This window comes from Fukomys damarensis, unplaced genomic scaffold (genome assembly GCF_012274545.1).
Source record: "Fukomys damarensis isolate Sample0158 unplaced genomic scaffold, DMR_v1.0_HiC HiC_scaffold_2, whole genome shotgun sequence".
In the NCBI taxonomy this organism is placed as follows: domain Eukaryota; kingdom Metazoa; phylum Chordata; class Mammalia; order Rodentia; family Bathyergidae; genus Fukomys; species Fukomys damarensis.
The window spans coordinates 61541628-61558837 of record NW_022900914.1 but is presented as its reverse complement, the minus strand read 5'-3'; the positions used below and the strand labels follow the sequence as shown (position 1 = coordinate 61558837).

At 39.3% G+C, this 17210-nt stretch overlaps 1 long non-coding RNA gene and 1 gene segment (V, D, J or C); one reads left to right on the top strand and one right to left on the bottom strand.

Annotated features, from left to right (window-relative positions):
* Window positions 1–17210, top strand: part of LOC104850051 — a 100200-nt gene that overhangs the window by 74659 nt on the left and 8331 nt on the right.
* Window positions 1411–17029, bottom strand: LOC117286585. The gene is made up of 3 exons (XR_004517754.1): window positions 16939–17029; window positions 8830–9032; window positions 1411–1714 (listed from the first exon to the last, which is right to left on the bottom strand). It is a non-coding gene; the product is annotated as an uncharacterized LOC117286585 (long non-coding RNA).

The following is a 17210-nucleotide window of genomic DNA, read 5'->3' as shown; positions in this document are numbered from 1 at the left end:
GACGTCAGATGCCGGAGAACATCACGAGACCTTGAAGCACGTCGCAGCGCGACCCTGCCGTGTCCAACACCACCGGCGCCACGGACTCAGGTCGTATACCAGGACTCTTTCCCGCAATGACTCTAGCCTAGCCTCGGCGCCTGCCCAACTGCCATGGGCTGGCACTTCATTACCCCAGGCTGGCACCTTGCTTACATTCCTTTGACTATTGCTATGCTTATCTTCATATTCTCTTGTGTGTGCGCGTTTGATGATGTAATAATAAATGAGACTATTCTCGAAAAGCCACTTGTAGTCAATTAATAAACGTGGGATCCCGAAACGTAAATCGGTGCTCGCGACAGGGACCCACCCCAGTGGGGCCATCAGTCTTCCCACTAGGTGGCTGAAGACGGTTTTTTCTTAAAATATGAGAAAATGAAAAAATTGAAATAAAGTATTTGTAAATGGGGAGAGGAGGAGGGGGTGAAGGGAGGGTAGGGACAAGGGGAAAAATGAGAACCAAGACCTGTCATGTGAAGGTACAAGATCCCAGTAATAAATGTAACTGTACTGTATACCTAGAATGTACCAATAAACTCAATGAAAAGAAAAAAGAAAGACTTTTTTTTTCTTGGTCTTCCTCAGCCTCAGCCTCTGAGCTACTCCCCTTGTGCTACTGTAGGCTGCTGGCCTGCCAGCTCCTCTTATATGGCCCAGACTTATTCCAGTCTGCCTTCAGTCGTAGTTCTTTGTCTTGTTTTCTTACAGGACTTCTCTTTGTGACTGTGAGTGGGTGGAATCACATTCTTCTTGGGTTTGTCTTCCTTGGGCTGCCCCCACCCTGCAAGGCCCTGACTAGAAAGCCAGGCTTGGCTTGGGGTGCCATGTCCAGGCTCTTCAGGGCTGCCTGAGGTCCCCTATATCGTATTGCACAGTTATCTCTTTGATCTCCCTCAGGTCACCCTCCTCAGGCTCTGGAACTTCCCCAGAGGATGGCTTCCCAAAGGGCTTGATCTCCAGGCCACGCCCAGCCTGGGGGGTGAGGGACGGTCTGGCCATAGCAGGCCCTTTCCTGCCTGGGGGCACAATGACAGCATCTTCTGAGTCTGAGAACCTGGCATTACAGCCACCAAAGTAATCACAAGGCTTCTTGATGGTGGGCATGTAGAGCCCAGTGTCATGGGGACCCTGGAGCCACTTAGTGGCCCTCTTGTCCCTGGAGCTGACCCTGATAAAGTACCTGGCTGAAAAGGTAGATAGAGGCTCATACTCCAGAGCAAGTCCCTGTCTCAGGAAAAAGTATGGTTAATCACTGAGGAAACTGACTAGCCCGGTTTTTTAATAAATATATGTTTATTACTACTCATATAATTAAAATTCAAGGCATCTTATGTTTAGTATGCACCCACTTGAGGCCTGACTAGAAGGTAGAACTCTACTCCCGAGGAAAGGTAACTAAGGAGCTGGAGCTCAGCCACTGGCCACTAGAGGGCAGCATAGGAAAGTATCGACCCTGCCTACAAGCGCACACACACGCACACATACACACACACCCCAACGGAGAGCTCCTCTGGAAACTTTAGGTGCCTTCAGGTGATCCTGGACTACTGCATGTCTTCGTGCAGCACCAAGTTCTTAACAACTAAGTATTTTCTTCCAAGAGATTAAAAATGGCAGATTAAGGACCAGCAGCAAAATAAACAGCCTCTCTGGGATCACGCATGGAGAATACCTGGAAAACAAATTCGTAAAGGAAAGAGTAAGAATTACTTACAAAAAACTTATCTGTAAAATTGAACCCAGCTATACAATTTTAGCTATCTAGACTCTTAACAGTCTTTGCTTTAAAACTATTAAAATATTTCTTAACAATGAAAAAAATAAAGACCTCACTAAAATTAAAATAAGGAACATTTCATCTTTTAAATATTTAATTCTTTTTTTCTCACTGAGTTTATTGGTACATTTTAGGTATACAGTACAGTTACATTCATCATTGGGATCTTGTACCTTTACATGACAGGCCTTGGTTCTCATTTTTTCCCCATACCCCTGCCCTCCCTTCACCCCCTCCTCCCTTCCCTATTTACAAATAATTTATTTCCATTTTTTCATTTTCTCATGTTTTCTTTTCCCTTATTTCCTTTCCCCTACCCTTCCCACTTCCCTTACACCTTTAGCCCTTTTCTTCCTATTTTGCATTGTCAATTGTACCATTAGGATCTTATGTACCATTATAGTTTTTCACACCAGAGAAACTATTCAGTATTTATACATGTGTGTCTTATTTATTTCACTTAGGAGTATATCCATAATATGTATCCATTTTCCTATGAATGACTCCAATTTCTCATTCTTTGTGGCTGAGTAGTATTCCATTTTATAGAAAAACCACATATTATTTATCCAGTTTCCAATTGATGGGCAAATGGGCTGTTTCCAAGTTTTAGCTATTACAAACTGTGCCGCTATAAACATAGGTGCACATATATCGCTATGATATGATTCTTTTAATTCTTTTGGAAAGATACCCAGCAGAGGGATGGCTGGGTCAAATGGAATCTCTAGTCTCAGCTCTTTGAGGTATCTCCATATTGATTTCCATAGTGGTTACACCACTCTGCACTCCCACCAACAATGGAGAAGGGTTCCTTTCTCCCCACAACCCTGCCAATGTTTTTGGTTGATTTCTTGATAGCAGCCATTCTTTATGGGGTGAGGTGGAATTTCAGTGTTGTTTTCATCTGCATCTCTCGAATGACTAGTGATGTGGAACATTTTTTCATATATTTACTTGCTGCTTTTACTTCTTTGTCTGAGAAATGTCTGTTCATTTTAGATGCCCATTTAAATATTTAATTCTTATGAGTACTTATTTCCACATAACTTTTGTGATGATTCTTAAAAGAATAAGTGGTTCATGTAAGGGTACAAGATCCCAATGATGAATGTAACTGTGCCATATACTTTAAAAGTACCAATAAACTCAATAAGATTAAAAAGAGAATAAGTGGTTAGCTAATAGCATTATTAATGCTTCTGCATATTGTAGAATTTTTAATAGAAGGAAATCAGTTTCCTCTGAGAACCACTATTAACAGCATATGTATTTCCTTAAATTTAGTTTCATAATTATAATGGGTGCCGCAAATGCATTTTCACATTGCAATAAGACGTGATGAGATGAACTGTTAAAAAAATATCAGAAAGAAGTGTGAATTTGGATAAAATCCTTTCACTCTATATTTTTTTAAAGATTTTTATTCCTTAATGTAAAATGACTACCTAAACTTTTAACGTAAACTCATCAAATTCAAAAAGAACAAAAATCAAAAAAAGAAAAGAGTAGATCTCTGGGAATTAGGAGGGAAGTGAGACGAAAACTAGAAGCCACAGAGAAGCTGGAGAAATGCAACACAACAAAGAGGAAAAAAAACAAAGCAGTCTGGAAACCCAACCGTAGCTCCCAGGGAGAAGAACCCGCCTCCTCTAATAGAAATAAGCCCGGAGAGGTTCTGCAGCTCCAAAGAGAAACAGCAGCTGGGGCCAGCAGTACTAGCCCCAAGAAAAGCACACAGTTACAGTGAATGGCCAAAAACAACATGGAGCTTCACTCTGAAAACGGCTCCTTCTGTACAGCAGAATGGAAGGAGTTGGAGAAGAAACTCAGCAAACCACCTGACATATTTGACAGTATTTAATCAGGGGCCATTTTGAAAATGAATTAATTGTTTAAGATTGAGCCAAAACAACTACAAAATAACTGCACTTCCGGGATTCTGGTATTAGAGACAGCTAAATTAGTAAGAAATATTGCAGACAGTTGTTGTGGACCAGTCATTATGTGTATAGATTGGTGGGGGACAAACTACACGCCCCAAAGTCACAAGACAGACATTGACTTGCTTCTGGAATAGAGAAGTCTTTGTAGAAGGCCTCAGGCTTCCTGGCCGTGTGGGATGTAATCCCTTAACTCCAGTGCTCCTGAGGCAAGATGACATCTGCTGAAGATAGCACAAAGAAAGCAAGTACCCAGGTATGAGAAAGGATCTAAACTTGTTTCTTTTGTGATGCTAAACTTGTTCCTCATTCTACTACTTCATAGTTACTGCAGCCACTATTTCAAGAAAAATATACTATCCTCCTGCTGTGCTCCTCGCTGGCTAAAAGAAGTGGGCCGAACTGAGCTTGTCTTTTGCTCGGTCAGGGCACTGACCTCTGGGGGTCCCTGTACCTGCAAATTTGTCTTGTCTTTCTTTATCCCTTACCACCACACCCCACTGAGCAGGCACCCAAGGGCCTGCTCAGAGCTCAGAAATTGGTGCCTGACCAGGGACTTAAACTGAAGCCTGAGAGAGACGACCCTCCACGGTGAGGCAGAGGAAACAAGGTGACAGAGGGATTCTGTCGGACGAAGTTGGAAACATCCAAGAGACAGTGGAAGATAAGCACTTGGCATGACAGATTGTTTTCACCCCCCAGTATAATGGGGCATAATCTTTCAGGGAAGAACAAAGATGCGTACAATTACTGCATATGCTGCTGAAATAAACTGGAGCTCAAGTTAGCTCTGCAATTAGCACAAATGTTACAAGAAATTATCAAGCATAATCCGTGGTTACCACAGGCAGGAACTTTGGATACTGATAATTGGGATAAGGTGGGTAAAAACTTAAAAATAATCCATACCCAAGGGGAACAGATCTCTCCAGAGAACTTCTCAGTATGGGGTTTGGTTCTATCTCTTTTGGGCCTGTTGAGTACAGCAGCCCAAGATGTTTTTGTTCGTATTTCAGAGAAAGAGCAAATGTGTAAGGGCAAAGGTAAATTGGCATGGCTCACCCTCTACTACTAAGGGAAGACCCCCAGGCTGAAGAGGTGAACAAGGAAACTCCCTGGCCTGCACCACTTGACTACCTAAGCAAAAAAACATGTCCTTGCATATCTAAATACCAACAGTTTATATGGGAGGTTGCCATGGGCCATGTTGCTTCCTGATTATTGCTAGACCTAACTCTGATAACCTAGATCAGGTAATGTGCAAATATCAGGCAATTGAATACAAACTTCTTAAAGAATTAGACTCCCTTAAATTATAGAGTTGAGAGCCCTGTTACTCTGGGAATTTTAGACTGTGTCCAGGGAGCCATGCACTTAGACACCTTGCTTGTTCCTGTTTGTCACCTAGTCAATGTCTTCATTTTAATATTCAATTACAAGAATGTGCAGCTGAACAGTCTGCCAGAAAAAGGCATGGAAATAAAGTCAATATTACTGAGAAAATGCTGCTAGGGGCAGTAGTTTTTGTGGTTCTGGAGCAACAGTTAATCTACCCTAGTGAAGTTTATGAACAAATAAGCTTGCTGATGAAAAGAGCATGGTTCACTGGCCCTGAGGACAGGATACCCATTCAGTCCTTCTTGCATATTCTGCAGGGTTCTAGAGAACCATGCACACTATTTATTGATAGGTTACAAGAAGCAGTTCATAGACAGTCTCTCCTGTGTGGGCAGCAGACATTCTTATTCTTAACTCATTTAAGATAACACTAATCAAGATGGCAAACAGGCTTTAGCTACCAGTAAGGCTACAAAAAATTTAAGAAATTATGTTAAATCCAGTTAAAACATAGGCACTGTAACTTATGAGTTACATGCTGTCACAAGCATGTTGAGCCTTACAAAGAGGAATCATAATAATAATAATGTTTTAATTGTGGAAAAATAGGACATCTCTGTAAGCAGTGTACTGCTCCTATTCAATCAGGAGTTTCTATCATTGCTGCCAATCAAGGATATAATAATCCCTCTGGGGGAGCCAGGAATTTAGTTCAGTGGTGCTGCCACCTGCCTCGTGTATGTAAGGACCTGAGTTCCATGCCCGGTACCAAAAAATCCCTCTGGGGAAGATGCAGAACTCTTCCCTCCTCTGTGCCCTCACTGTGAGAAAAGAAATCACTGCGCAAGACACTGTCGCTCCAAATACCATAAAGATGGTACCTCTCTGGTGGGAAATGGGGGCCAGGCAGGGGTGACTCCCACCTTGGACCAGAACCTCAGCCAAATTTATCTGGTGCAGATTTGCCAATAGCATATACATTGTGTCCCTCAATTGCAGAACCCCAGGAAGCAAAGGACTAAGTAGATCTCCCTACAGCCCAAAAGGTGACCTTTTAGGAAGAGACAAACCCATTAAAATACCCACTGTAATTTGGGGTTCCCCACATAAAGGCACTGTAGGATTAATTAAAGGGAAAGCTAGTCTAAATTTATAGGGTATAACTATAATGCCTGGAGTAGCTGATTCTGATTATGAGCAAGAAATTCAAGTTGTTGCTCATTCTATGGATATTTGGGTTTTTGAACCAGGTGATTATGCTGCTCAACTGATACTTCTCCCTCTAAGCAATCACGTTTTGGTTTAGGAAAAAAATTGCAAAGCACTCTCAAGCCATTTTCAGTTACTTAATCAGGTGAGGGATTAATTTATGAGCAGGAGTCAATGAACATTCTTGCCTCAGGAAATGATGAACGACCCCACCTTGTGTCAGCATTTTGTAAGCTATCTGGAATACAGATTTTCAACATGTTATTTTAACCCCTGGACTCTGGGCCCAAAGATCAGAAATAATTGTTATTTTATGTATTATAGAGTTTACTAAGCTGACTCCTATAAATATCATCAGTGATTCTTATGCAGTAATTCTTACTCAACAGAGAGAGAGCACCACTTTGTGGGCCACCTTGGGTCCCCCATTATTTAGTTTAGTTCTCAGGTTACAATAGGCAGTTCAAAATCACTCTGCACCCTTTTTTATTGGGCATATTAGATCACACTCTAATGTACCCAGACCCTTAGGATATGGCAATCAACAGGCTGATTCTTTAGTAGCCTATGTCACCCCTTTTGATTTGACATGACAATCACATTTGTATCATTCACCATAACAGTAAAGCTTTAACAAAATAATTTCAATTATGCCATTCACAAGCTAGAAAAATTGTCTCCTTCTGTCCTACTTGTCAGCACATCCTATCCATCCTGAAGGATTTAACCCTGGGGGGCTTAGACAAAATGAAATTTGGCAAATGGATATTATTCATATTTCATCATTGGGACAATACAACATGTTCATGTGTCTACAAATACTTATTCTCATATGACTCATACCATATGCCACGAAGGTGAAAAAGTAAGACATGTTCACAAACATTGTCTATCACTGCTTTCCACAAATATAAAGACAGATAATGGTTCCTCATATGTTAGTGAGGCTTTATCTTATGTTTTTCAACTCTGACATATTAAACATGTTACAGGTATTCCTTATAATCCTCAAAGCCAAGCAATAGTAGAACATGCCCACCTCTCCTTAAAAATACAAACAGAAAGGAAAAATACAGTTACCTTCACAAGCCCAATTAGATCTTGCTACTTTTAAATTTTTTGAATCTGCATGTAGAAAGTAAATGCACTCCATCAGAACTCCAATGGCAAGAAAGATTCACCTACAAACCTAATGCACAGATCCTGTGGAAAGATACCCAAACAGGTGCATGGGAAGGCCCCATAAAGTGAATAATGTGGGGATGAGGGTATACTTGTGTGTTAACAGACAATGGAAGGCCATTGGGGCTGCCCCCCTGGAATGTGCAACCATGGAAAGAGGAACATCCCAGCCCCATGGTGGAGCCTGTTCCCATCTGATCCTCCATTGCAAACATTCTCAAGGATGACCCTAGAGGAGAGTACAACACCTCAAGTACTGAGATCCATGCAGGCTGCAAAACCCATGACATGGGGACAACTGAAGAAGACAATGCAGGAGGCTCACACACTGGTGATGCAACAAGGCCTCCTGCAAACCCCTGAGAATGTTTGTTTGTTGCTATGATGGCCATCATAGCCTGTACTGTATGTATGACACCAGTTTCAGGAAATAAATACTGGGTTTAGGTACCCAACCCTCCTTTACTCCAACCCATCATCATATGGACATATTTCCCTCCCAAGATTTATCATGATCAATTGGATTGGGCACCCAGTCCTTCCATGGCCTCTGAAAATATGAGTTCTAAAGCCACTTTAAATTACATCTCTTGTTTTACACATCCACCCCTATGTGTTGAATATAGAACATTACAATCTAAATATTATCTTCCAGCCCATCCTCAATTCTGGATGGCACATGATAAAGAGCAGTTTCCTTTTTTAGGATTGGGTTTAATTAATATATCTGGGGAATGGATTGATTCCTCTGCCCCTGATGTGTCTCCATGTGTAACTACTACAGACTGGGTGGATTCATATGAAAATTCTCCCCTACCATAGATCATTTGTGAAGGAAAAAGAGGCAAAAATGTATATGGGTCAATTTGAGTTATTGATTGGGCCCCCCAGGGAAATATGACAGGAAGGGCAAATAACAAATCAAAATAGCATGAGGTATCAGGGAAACAAGTTAAGGCTTCAGGTAAAGAAACCATTCAAGAGGGACAATTGGCATGGAAAGGAGCAGATTTTGGCCCCCTGTGCCATAGGCTATTATTAATGATAAGCTTGGGCCTATTATATAGAAGACAATTTAGAAACTAGCCTTACCTTATTATATAGGGGAAATATAAGGAGGGCATAACCAGTATTTTACTTGAAAAGAATAAGACAACTAGGTTTTCCATATGTACTTATAACCCATATGTTTTCCTTATGTCACAGTAGAACAGAATTTGACCTCATTTACCTGTGAAAATGCACTCTAAGTCATCGTGTGCCAACCAGGACCTTAGTCAACAAAACCTTATCAGTCGTGGGGCACATGCCTGGAGTGTGGATGCCAGTTAATCTTACCGAGACTTGGTCCAACACTTCTGTGATACATGTCATGCAATCTCTGATTGACCACCTGCACACAGGACAAAGAAAATGATGGCTTCAGGAATGGCTTCATCGGTGCTATTGATCGCCAGTGTAGCTGTTTCCTCTGTTGTTCTCACTCATTCTCTTCAAACAGCTTGTTTTATAGATGACTGGATGGAAATTGCAGATGAAGCCTGGAAAATACAGCATTCTATCGATACAAAGTTGCAATATCAAATTAGTATTCTAAAAACCACCATAATGTGAATGTGTGACCAGATAGCCTGCAAGTACAAGATCTCCGATGTCATTTTAATATTACTTGATTTTATATAACTCCCTTGCCTTAAAATCAATCAGCTCATCCATGGGGACACATTAAAAATGCATATCCAAGGAGCCATGCATCAAAATATAACTGGTTTTAGAAGCTCTACAGAAGGAGATATTTTCTGTCTCAACAGACTCAAAATCTTGATACTCAAATTAAAGCTTGGGACAAATTTGCTGATACTTTTAATCAGCTTAATCCATGGAACTATCTTAAAGCCCATTTTGGACAGTAAACTGGCTTGTTGTATTAATATGTTTCTGCTTCATACTTTTTACTCATAGTCTGCCGCAAGAGAAGCCAAACTAAACCACACCTACACGCAATTCAGCCTAAAGCCATGCTGTTTCAACTGCTGCAACTACAAAAACAAAAGGGAGAAGCTGTTGTGGACCAGCCACGATAAGTACAGATTGGTCAGGGCCACACTACAGGCCCTCAGTCAGGCAGTCAATGAGGCAGATGCTGACTAGCTTCAGGAATGGGAAAGTCTTTGCGGAAGGCTCCAAGCGTCCAGGCTGGGTGAGATGTAATCCCAGCACTACTGAGGCAAGATGACATCTGCTGAAGATAGCACAAAGAAAGCAAGTACCCAGCCACGGGGAAAGATCTTAACTTGGTTCTTTTATGATGTTAAACATGTTCCTCATTCTCCCACCTCCTTCTTACTGCATTCGCTGTTCCGGGAAAAATACACTGCACTCCCCTTGCACTTCTCTCTGGTTAATGTAAGCGGGCCAAGCCAAAGCGGTCTTGTCTTTAGCCCAGTCTGAGGCACTGACCTCCCAGTCCCCCAGTACCTACAAATTTATCTCTTTTTTTCTTTTTTTTTTTCTTTCAGGTTTAGTAAGCTCATGGTTTATTTTCATGTGAATACATCACTTCTGTTTAAACAGAACCAAAGTCACCTCACTTCCCCCTTAGAACATTGTGACTCAAAGTCTGCTAAACCCCAATCCCTCACAAAACAGACCTTTATAACAAAGTAACAGACAGATACATGTATATCTAACAATCCATCTCTGTCTTTCTTTATCCTGCACTGCCATAACCCCTGAGCAGGCAACTGAGGGTCTAATCACTCGGTAGGCAGTGAGACAGGGCTAGGTCCTGGAAGAAGTCAGTGCGGAAGATAGGAACACATTATAACTGTGGTTAGAGGCACAGTCATCGAAGGTCAGGCCTTAGGATAGAAGCAATGACGATATCTACATACTTCCTAGAGGGATGAGCAGCAATGATAAACCTCTCTGGCCCATCCTCTCCAGGACTTGCTTCCCCATTACATCAATATTACCTAAATGACCATACTTGTAATCTTACTGGTTGACCACAGTTTTGTCCCTCTTTATACCTACCTTGTGATTTTCCATTGGATCAATATTTCTTAACCAACTATACTTGTAACATTTCTCTTTTTTCTTTTTTTTTTTTTTTTTTTTTTTTTTTTTTTTTTTTTTTTTTTGGTAGAGGGGATGGGATCAAACTCAGTACCTTGTGATTGCGAGGCAGGTAGAGAACCACTGAGCTAAATCCCCAGGCAATATACTTGTATTAGTGGACTATAATTTTGTCCCACCTTTATCATACCCACCTCATGATTTTGTACCTACCTTGTAATTTTGCTCTATAAAACTTTCTTGAGAAGGGAAGTCCCGGCCACCCACTTGGGATCCCGTCTGTCTTTCTTAGACAGAAGCTATCTTTCCTCCATTAATGCTTCCTACTCTTAACCTCCGTTGTTCCTTTGAATTTATTTTTCAGTTTTGGGGAACATGAACTCAGTGTATCAGACATCTAGCAGATTGGGAGTTACAGTATTTCCCTTGTATTATTTGGATTATTCGGAGGTCCTTATATTCCCCCCCATATCACTGGGGTCTCCTACCATAGTGACTCAGTGGAAGGTGACCACAAAAGATAGTCATGGAAAGGACCTGAGCTAGACAGAGAACCCCTGAGCTCAGGCTACAAAGGACACAGAGGACACAGCCTCCAAATTGAGAAGTCACACTCGTCATATGCAGCATTCAGAAGGGGCTGAGTCTGAAAGTGATGATATTAAGTCCACTGGACTGACTGACACCCTTCCCCTGCATCCCCACTGCCTAAACCCAACACAGAGTTCACTGAACTGTTTTCCTCATCTACCAACATAATCAGAAATACACCTCGGGTTGTACAGTTACTACAGCCTAGGTTGTACAGAGGAATCTTTGCAGCAGGGTGAGCACTTCACAAACTGGTGAACCTTAGAGCTAGGCAAAGAAAGCCAAGTTCGGGAGTGCACTGAGGGACACAGAAAGAGGGAGGTGCTAAAACAAGCACAGCCTTAGGGCAAACACCATCGACCAGCCATACCCAGCGGTAAAGGCATGGCAGGATTCGGTGTTCACACACAGAAACATCAGAGTGGAAACAATATAGATCTCAGTAGTGGCGTGCTATCTCTCCTTCATATCCAGTGGATTCCAACACTGCAGACCCTGGAAAGAAACCACTACTCAAAAACGCAGATAATTTTTTTGGGGGGATACTCATTTTTTTCTTCATTAATCTTTGGGAAGTTGAAATTTTCTTCTATTTGTTTACTTATTTTCCTCCCTATTTTTTCATTTTTCTTATTTTTCCTTTCTGTTACTTTTATCTAATTCTATTTAAGTTTTACTCCTTAATAGAATCTTTTATCTCTCACTTTTCTCTCCTCTTTTTTTTTTTTTTTTTTTTTTTTTTTGTGTGTGTGTATGTGTGTGTGTGATGGTACCGGGGATCAAACTCAGGACCTAAATCCCTGCCCCATTTTTCTTTCTTTATTCTTCATATTTTACTTTGTCATTTTCCCCTTCCCCACCCCCTCCATCTTCACTAACATTATAATTAAGCTTTATTAATCTTTAGATGTATAGTTGACTATAACTGTTTAATTATTTTATATTGTTAATAGTGGTATAGTTGGTTCATTTAGGACATATTTACTGTAAGTCAATGATTACTTGACTGGGGATTTAGCTCAGTGGCACTGCACCTGCCTCTAAGCACAAGGTCCTGAGTTCAATCCCTGGTACCAGAAAAAACAAACATATTTGCTTTGTCTTTACATCTATATTATAATTGCAGATCTCATCTATTGGTAAGCCCGGTGTAAAGGTAGCATTTATTAGTTCTTATGCATGTCATAATCCAACTTGCTTATGACTTTATTATTGTTGCTGATTTTGTTATTGCCAAGGTGGCATATTTGTTACTATTAGTTGGTATTTGTTATGTGCCAATATCTGGGTTTGTCTTTGTGTCATCAACAAGGCTACAATTTATTTCCAGAGAACTGAGTGGGTACAAATTACAATGCACCTTTCCCTCCCCAAATTAACAAAGCTGATTTGATCCTGTGTCAGTGGTAAAGGCCCATAATTAGCCAGGCTTGGTATGCATCACTACCAAAGATGACATTGACTGAAAAGATCTCCATACTAGTAACTAAGTTTTCCCAATGTAACTGATGCGCGCACTCACACACACACACACACACACACACACACACACACACACACACACACACACACACCAATAGAAAGATTTTAAAAAGAGGTAACAAAAATGCCTCCAGAAACTCTCAACTTCCCAAAAGCTGAGCCATGGAACATTGACGGGGAGGAAATCAAAGCCAGTCAGCTAAATTATATGAAATAATAAAATAAGAAACAAAAAAAGATCACTTTTTTGGTGAGCTCAAAGAGGATATAACTAAAGAGACAATGAACTTAATAAACAAAATGATCAGTGAGCTTACAGAAAATGCCCCAAAAAAGGTAGTGAGCTAAGCAACATGAGGATAGTAACACAATGCAAAGATAGGGTTGATGCAGGTGACTGTTCGGAGATACCTTAAAAGCAAGAGAACATGAAAAATGGATTGAACAGCTGCCGTTGAATAATCAGTGATTATCTGGAATTACTGACAAATCAGAAGACACCATGAATGGTAAAAAATCTGTTTACAGAAATCACAGTAGAAATTTTTCCAAGTATGGAAAAAGAATTTAACATACAAATAGGTGAGGTATACAGAACTCCACATAGTCATGATCAGAAAAGAACTTCTCCATGACACATGACACATTATAGTCAAAAGCCCCAAAGTTCACCCACAAAGATAGAACCTTAAAAGCTGTTAGAGAAAAGTAACAAATCATTTATAAAGATTAACCCATTAGAATTACTGCAGACTTCTTTTTTTTTCCATTAAGATTATTGGTACATTTAAAGTAAACATTACAGTTACATTTATCATTGGGACTGCAGACTTCTCTCTCTCTCTCTCTTTTTTTTTTTTTTTTTTTAGTTTATTGGTACAATCTAGGTATACAATACAGTTATATTCATTACTGGGATCCTGTACCTTTACATGACAGGTCTTGATTCTCATTTTTCCCCTTGTCCCTGCCCTCCCTTCACCCCCTCCTCCCCTCCCCATTTACAAACACTTTATTTCCATTTTTTCATTTCTCATATTTTTTTCCTGTCCCTTATTACCTTTCCCCCACCCTTCCCACAGTTAAAGAAATCTCTGTATGAACATTAAAAATAGGGAATCCTAATCGCTTCTCGGCCTTTTGGCTAAGATCAAGTAAAATTAGGGAATCCTAAAATAAAACTAAAAAGGAAAGTAAAAGAGAAAAGACAATGATGTAAAATTAAAATAATTCTTAATTCTGAATATGAAAATGGTCCCTGAACGTATTTAAATTGCTTCTTGCTCTTGTAGTCTTATGTTATTCTTTTTTATATTATTTAGAGACTATTAGTTTCTGTAATCAAACCCATGTAGATATAACCTTACATATTTAATACAGTGCATTACCCCTGTACAAATGGAAAAAAATTAACATTTCTAGACCAATATGGCTGTTAATTTCTGTACAATGCCAACTCAACACAGTAAATTGGGATAACTTTTTCCAAAGTAGACAGCACAGTTAAAGTTTCCAAAAATTCAAATTATATATATATATTTATATATATTTATATTTATATAAAAAGACCAATAATAGCAGTGTGTTATGCTTCAATAGCAGCAACAGCTTTTCCTGGTTCTGCAGTCCTCTGAACAAAATTATAGACATTCAGCCATGCCATTAAAAAAACAAAAAACAAAGAAAAAAATAATACCCAGAAAACAGCAAAGTTCTATTGCTGTTGTGTTACCTGGCACCATTTTTTTAATTAGCATCTTAATCATCATCTGGAAAGAGAACATTCTAGAGTAACATCATTAAAAATATCTCTGATAAAGCACAGTCACAACTACGTATCATAAAGCAGGTACAAGATATTTTACATTCACAGAGGTATGATACAATACTGTCTACCCAGAAAACAGCAAAGTTCTATTGCTGTTGTGTTACCTGGCACCATTTTTTTAATTAGCATCTTAATCATCATCTGGAAAGAGAACATTCTAGAGTAACATCATTAAAAATATCTCTGATAAAGCACAGTCACAACTACGTATCATAAAGCAGGTACAAGATATTTTACATTCACAGAGGTATGATACAATACTGTCCTACACATACCTTCTTTGTCTCTCTTAATTCGTTTTGGTTTGATGTTTGCTTTGTGTGTGAATAAGATTGCTACCCCTGCTTTTTTCTGGGCTCCTGTCACATGGAGAATTGTTTTCCATCCTTTCACTTTCAGTCTATGTGCTTCTTTTTGCACTAGGTGTGTTTCTTGTATACAACATATTGCTGGATTTTGCTTCTTATTACATTCTGCCAGTCTATTTCTCTTGATTGGTGAGTTGAGGCCACTGACATTTATGGTTATAACTGATATGTACTGACTTATTATTGTCCTGCTATTGGCCTTTTGTTGATTCTTTTTACTTTTTCACCTTCTCCTTTTAGTTTCTTACCTTGCCTATTTGATTTGCTCTATTGGGCCTCATGGTGTTGTTACCTTCATTGTCTTTTTCTAGGATATTGTTTAGAATTGCTTATAGTGCTGCTTTGGTATTCATGTAGTTGGGACTGAAGACTTCTTAACACAAACTTTAAAAGACAAAAGAGATTGGAGTGAACAATTTCAACCCCTAAAAGAAAATAACTTTCAACCCAAACTAATATATCCTGCCAAACTATGTTTAAAAAATTGATGGAGCACCTTTAAAAATTCATGACAACAAACCAGAATTGCAAAAGATCCTGAAGGATATCTTAGAAAGAGAAAATGAAGCCAATAGTGTCAAAAAGTCTAATGGAATGAACATTTGAGGTAGGGTGAGCAGTTATACAGAATGGGGGGCAGGAGTGAAATAATGCCATGACAAAATAAGTGAATAACTTTCTGTAATGACTCTCACTGTGAATGGTCTCAGTTACTCAATCAAAAGAAACAGAAGGATAGGTTAGATCAAAAAATAATATTCCATAGGATGCTATATATAAGAAACACATTTAATCAAAAAAGAAATGCATAGATTAAAAATCAAATAATGGAAAACTATATTTCATGAAATGAGACCCCAAAGATAAGCAAGAGTAGCTATCCTATTTTCAAACAAAGTGGACTTCAAAACAAAACTGATTAGAAGAAGCAAAGGTCAGCACATACCGATAAAGCAAATAATCCAACAGGAAGAGATAACAATTGTAAATATATATGCACTAAATACTGATACTCCCAACTTTATAAAACAAACACTACTGAACATAAAAGATTCAATTAACATCAACACAATTATAGTGAGGGACCTAATAGACAAATCAACTAGACAAAAGAAGTCAACAAAAAAAATACAAGTTGAACCACTCTTTAAACAAATAAAATTAATAGACATCTAGAGAGCATTCTACCAACAACAGCAGAATATACATTCTGTTCAGCAGCACATGGAACTTTCCCCAAAAGAGACCACATACTAACCCATACAGCATGCTTAAATAAATACAAAAAGAATAAATATTATTCCATGCATATTATCAAATCATAGTGCAATGAAACTAGAAGTCAATGACAAAAGAAACCACAGGAATTATGTGCACACATGGAAATTAAATAATACTCTTGAATAATAATGGGTCATAGAAGAAATCAAGAAAGAAATTAGACAGTTCCTAGAATCAAACAATAATATCAATACAGCATACCAGAATCTACGAGACACAAAGCAGTCCTAAGAGGGAAGTTTATAGCTGTGAATGCCCACATTAAAAAAACAAACAGAAAAATCTGAAGTAAATAACTTAGTAATGCACTCCAGGTCCTAGAAAAACAAGAACAAACCAAACTCAAAGCTAGTACTGTACAAGGAAGGGTATTAAGGTCACAGCAGACATTAATGAAATTGTAACTTGAAAAATAATACCAATAATCAATGAATCAAAGAGCTGGTTCTTCAAAAGAATAAACAAAATAGATAGGGCCAGGGGAGGTGGCACACGCCTGTAATTCCCAGCACTCGGGAGGCTGAGACAGGAGGATCGCTGTGAGTTCGAGACCAGCCTGGGCTACATATCAAAGAGCACAAAAAAAATAAAGAAAACATCTAAAAAAAAAAAAAAAAAAAAAAAAAAGAATAAACAAAATAGACAAGTCCTTAGCTAGTCTTACCAAAAAAGTAAAAACCCATAATAATACAAGTTATAATAAAAAAATCACAACAGACACTATCAACAGTATGATTTTGTAGGCTCACACACAGCACCTCCAAGCCAGCCTACCTCACCTACCACACTCCCATCCAATATTCTATCCAGGGAACCTACCCAAGACATATATGCCAGCTCACATCAACCTGGGGACAAGGTTAGGATGGTAAAATCAGCCAGACACAGTACATCACAGGAAAGTGGAGGAGAGCAAGAAGAGCTCAACAGCAAAGCTTTAAGGGCTTGCCTGGTCACTAATAAGCCAGAAACCACAGCACCCAATATGTAAATCTTCAAGCACAGTCAACCCTGACCCAGTGGCTGTTGTCTCTTTCTTTCAAGGAAGCAGAAAGCAGAAAAATATCTGCAGCTTTATTGCAGAGCACCTG